A 6,000-nucleotide genomic window follows, 5' to 3' on the forward strand; every position below is an offset into this window, starting at 1 on the left:
CAGATCGTTCCCAGCATCAGGGTCTTTTCCAATGAGTCAGTTCTTTGCATCGGGTGGCCAAAGTATTGGAGTTTCAGCTTCAGCATCAGTCATTCCAATGAATATTCAGGACTGATTTCCTTTAGGATGGACTAAAGGAAAAGATATTAGTTGAATCTCCTTGCTGCCCAAGAGCCTCTCAAGAGTCTTCTCCAACACCACAATTCAAAAGCATCAATTCATTGGCGCTCAGCTTTCTTTATAGTCCAACTCTCACATCCATACATGACCAATGGAAAAACCACAGCTTTGACTAGACGGACCTTTGTTGGTAAAGTAATGTCTCAACATATACGCTGTCTATGTTGGTCATAACTTTATTCCAAGGAGCAAGTGTCTTTTAATTTCATGGCTGCAATCACCATCTGCAGTGATTTTGGAGCCCGAAAAAATAAAGTCTGTCATTGTTTCCATGGTCACTTTGGTTTTACTAAATATAGACGTTGTCATAATCATCCTGTTTATTTTCTGCATATAGTCTTGAAATCTTCTTAAGGACACAAATCTAGTTTTATTACTTATTCTCTGACTCCTATTTGGAAGAAATATTGTTTTCATATCATCAGATAATAAACATCCTTGAGAAATCTGTGTTTAGAGTTAAGATGCATCAACACACTGTAGAAATGTCTCTGTTTCAGACAGTGATGATTCTTTTTATTCAGGACTGGCAATATTTTTTGACAACAAACATATGACCAAAACTTTACTGGTAACAGAAAAAAGTAGATTTGCATAAGTGTACAATGATTATAAAAAGAAATCTATTCTGCTTATGGCAGTTTGTTTCATGCATAAAAGAATATAACTTGGTATCCAAGGAGTCAGGTGAAGCAGGGTTCAAATCTTGAGACCACCACTTAGCTGTGTGACACATGGGCCAAGTTCCCAATCCTTCTCAACTTCATATTTTTCATAGGTAAAATAGGAGCTAAAACAGTCCCTAAAGAGATGTAGAGTTACCATCCATACTGATTTGTCAGACAGTATAATCAAATATGTTCCTTTCTCCTACATAGATTGCAAATTTCCATTTTAATTTTTAAACATCTTATATTTTTTAAACACATATCCTTTCACTCTTTTAAAATGCTATACTGTACACAGCTTTATTTCCAGATACCCAGACAGTTGCGCTAATACTATTGATGATATAATCTATTTTTATCCCACTTAGTTGAAGTGCCGCCCACATCACTTAATAAATTTGTATATCATGGAAACTATTGCTGAATTATTTTCTGTACTCTCATCCTAACCCAACACTGTCTTGATCTGTTTATAGTGACTTTATAGTTTTTGTGTGATATCTGTTAAATTCTGCTTCTTTTACCTATTGTTGCTTGCAAACTTTTCTTAGTTATATTTAGAAATTTGTAATTTAATATAAATTGTAAAAAACTGTACATTTCTCAGTTTTATCACAGAATCTTATTTGCGTTCCAATTTAAATGAAATAGAAGAATAAATACATATTTATTTTCAAAATGCCTACTTAAGTTCTTAATAAATACTTGAAGTGTGGCTGGAGACATCACTTCTCTTTCTGTTATTGTCATTGATTTTCCACTTTAGTCTCAAATATATCCCATTTTCAATTTTGCCTTCTTATGCTTGAATGAAGGCACCTTACTTCCTAGTTAACTCTCTATACAAAGTTTTCTTCAATTCATTTTTGTTACCAAAATTTTGTTTATTTTACCTGTTTAACTTCATAATCATAAAGTTATTTTAAGATGTTAAGGGAAAACAAAGTTTGATGCAAGAAATGCCTGCATATATCCTCACATACAAAAAGATATGAGAACCCAATAGACAATTCAATTAGGTTTGCTATAATATATATCCTTTAAAGGAAAACATTTCATGGAAGATGAAAATTTTAATTGAAAATGGAATATATGAATCAAGAATATACTGAAAAGTTTGTTATCAGGGAAGAGTACAAATGACAAACCTACATTTATTGAAAACTTAATAACTGGAACAAAATAAAATGTAATGTGGGTTGTTAAATAATGAAATCAATTGGATAAGTATACCAGAATTTAGTTGATTTGTCTTTTCCTTTTTATGTAGTTTTAAATTAAATTTCAAAGCATAAATAAAACCACATTTTCTAAGAAACCTTCTACTGTTTACTAATTAATATGCATGATCACCTATTTCTGTGGTTTTACATCTCTCTCTCTATACTCACACAAACACACACACGCATGCATAGCTGAAATGAAAGCTTTAAATTTCTAATAGATTTTCTACTTTCACTTTGAAAATTGCTGTCTCATTTAAAGAAAGAAAATTTATGTCAGAAGAGGCAAACTCCCTGGACCGTTCTCCAGGAAGGTGAATTCAGGATGTCTGGTGTTAGAACACAGGAATCTGAATTTAAGAACATAAGGTGATTTAAATGATGATTGAGTGTAACCACACCTTGATAAATATCACACCATTTCACTTCCTTGGTGAGTTCAGTTTTGCTTTTTTCTATTACTAGGTTGTAACAATGTATTAGGGATGATAAAGGGCCTCCTCTATGGCTCAGTGGTAAAGAACTCACCCGCCAGTGCTGGAGACGCAAGAGATGTGAGTTTGATCCCTGGGTCAGGAAGATCCCCTGGAGTAAAGGCAACTCACTCCAGTATCTCGCCTGAAAAATTCTATGGACAGAGGAGGTTGGTGAGCTTCAGTCCATGGGGTCACAAAGAGTTGGACAGGACTGAGTGACTGAGCACACACATGCAGGGGTGATGAAAGCATAAGTTTCCTCATTCCTATAAAAGTTAAACAAGACATAATGTGCTTAATTAACACAGCAGCAAGTACACAGTATGTGCTCAGTATCATTTTCCATGATGGAAATGTTATTATTGGGCTTCCCCTGTGGTTCAGCTGGTAAGAATCCACGCACAATGTGGAAGATCTGGGTTCGATCCCTGGATTGGGAAGATCCCCTGGAGATGGGAAAGGCTACCCACTCCAGTATTCTGGCCAAGAGAATTCCATGAACTGTATACTCCATGGGGTCGCAAAGAGTCAAGCATGACTGAGTGACTTTCACTTTCACTTCCAATGTTAACATTACACCATCATGATCTATTTATGCATTCATTCCCCTTTGAATTGTAATTTCCTGAGGGAAGAGAATTTTTTTTTTTTTTCTGTATTTGTACCTCTAGAATCTGGCTTGATGTTTGATATGTCACATGTGCTCAGTACATTTGTGTTGAATGAATTTAAGTAGGCACACAGAAAATTGTCAGAATTACTAGGGAAGATATGAAGTAGAAGGCAAATGGGATATGAAGGAACCAGGTGACAACTCGAGATGCCCTGAGGCAATCCCGCTCTCATCTCTGCTCATAATCTGGTTCAGTCCATGTCTGTTCTCTCTGGGCTGGGTCAGCATCCTCACCTGCTCACACAGTAAAGTGAAGTGAAGTCGCTCAGTCGTGTCCGACTCTTTGCGACCCCATGGACTGTAGCCTACCAGGCTCCTCTGTCCATGGGATTTTCCAGGCAATAGTACTGGAGTGGATTGCCATTTCCTCCTCCAGGGGATCTTCCTAGCCCAGGGCTCGAACCCGGGTCTCCTGCATTGTAGACAGACGCTTTACCATCTGAGCCACCAGGGAAGTCAAGCGGACCCCATTCAACTCTGCAGCTTCGTTTTGTTATCTCTCCTCATCACCTTTGCTCTCTATATTTGCTGTAATATAGATTTTGTGCCCCTCTGCCTGCCAATGCAAGAGACATGGGTTCTGACCCTGGGTCTGGAAGATTCCCTGGGGAAGGAAATAAAAACCCACTCCACTCTTCTTGTCTGGGAAATCTCACAGACAGAGGAGCCTGCCAGGCTACAGTCCAGTGGGTTGCAAAAGGGTCGGACATGACTTGGCAATTAAAACAACAACTGAAATAATTGTCTTATTAGACAAATATATTACCATTATTCTTTAAACCAAGTGCCTGTGCAAAGCACTTTAAAGGGAGATTTCTCTAATATAAAAATGTTGCTAGGAATGTTTCTTTAATTTTATTTCTTAGTTTTTTTTCCCCAGAGTATCCACTATGATACTTTCTTAGGGCACAAATATAACTGAAACATTTATTAAAATGCATAGAAATGATAAGAACAGTTATTTACACAATACTAAATTTTGTCAGCTATAGGGAAATATTAAGTGTACTTCATCCATAGGCTCCACTTTAAAATAAAATACAATGATTTAAAATATTGCCTCCAAGCAACCTTAAATATTTAGTTTCAAATTCAAAGAAAAGTCTGCAGATTAACACATGCATCTTAAATAATCAAGATATTTACATCATTTGGAGTAAAAATGAAATTTTTCCAAAGAAAATTAGAGTTTGTGCACAAAAACACTACCAACAGCAAATATCTGATAATTTGAGTATATATCATAAGCTATCACTTAATAAATTATTGGTTTATACTCTCTCTATATAATTATACTCTAAATAATGGATTGAAAGAATTACTGAAACTTACCAAAGAAAGTAAATCACTCTCAAGTATATATTATATGTTAGGGATATAAGGTTTAATACATATTAAAAATGATTTATTAAAATTCTCATCTTCCCCACCATGATGACACATGCTGGAGGGAGGAAAACATTAAAGGTAGCAATTATTCCATCTCTCCCACAAAAAATATTTTTCAGTTTATTGTTATATGTATATTTTTGTTGTTATTTTTTTCCCTTTATTTCAAAAGAGACTACTTGGTGTCAGTATTTAGTCAGCAAGAATTTTCTTAATGTATATCTTTAGAAGTTATGATAAAATAAGGTGCTGAACATATGCACATCAGTTTTCCTGGCAGACTCAGCTTCTAAACTAGCTCCCAGGTATTAACATAAACAGAGCTGATGTGGGCAGCATATTGGCGACACTGTGATACAAAGTGGTGACACATTCGTTAGGCTGTGAAACTGCATAACAGATGCAAAAAGCAAGATAAGCAGCTCAGGATTGTAGGTAAATATTACCTCCAGATGATGTGAGAATCATTAAATTACAAACAGAGCAAAGCTAAGTTTATAGCAGGATTCATTCATTAAACACACATTTACTGAATTACTACTATGAGTTAGTGTGATTATGGGTGCTCATCAATCAAATTTAAAATCTCATGATCTCTGTTCTCAACAGAGCTAGGGATAGAGTGACCAACTCATGCCAGTTTTAAAAGTGATCTCCAAGTTAACAGAGTCCAAAATGGTATGAAAAATTATCAGCAATTCCACAGGGAATTCTCTAGGTCCTGGCTCGTGTCTCTCGGACCTGTGCATTCTAGTCTTGAGAGAAACATAATCCTATATTGACTTCCAGTTCAAATTATATACAGCATCCTTTAGGAGAATATTCTGAATTTTATAGAAAATAAGGTTATACAGTGAAAAAGAATTTGTTCAATCACTACGCTTCTCTACAATTGATCTGATGGTTTTGATTCTCAATTGCCAAAAACAATTGTTTTGAAGACACATGTAACCTTTAAACAGTTGGCTTGTCTTTCTTAGACACTTACTATACACAGTTACAATGCCACAAGATTATTCCTGTGTTCATATATAATATAAAGAAGTATCTCTGGTAACTTTTCTTCATAGCCCTTTTACAGTAGAGGTACAAGGCCAGATATATGGGCTTAGATTCCAGAGGAGTACCTGAGGTCTTTGCAGAACTTCCCATCCACAGTGAATGTACCTGTATCTTGTTAGTTTTCACCCTTTTTTCTTATCCTCTACTGCAAAAACATCTCTCCATTTATTCCTTCTTTAGAAAGAATATAATTGAATATTAATTCCCTGATGGCTCAGTGGGTAAATAATCTGTCTGCAATGCAAGAGACACAGGAGATGCAGGTTTGATCCCTGGTTCAGGAAGATTCCCTGGAGAAGGCAATGGCAACCCACTCCAGTATTCCTGCC

Source organism: Capra hircus, chromosome 4 (genome assembly GCF_001704415.2).
Source record: "Capra hircus breed San Clemente chromosome 4, ASM170441v1, whole genome shotgun sequence".
In the NCBI taxonomy this organism is placed as follows: Eukaryota; Metazoa; Chordata; class Mammalia; order Artiodactyla; family Bovidae; genus Capra; species Capra hircus.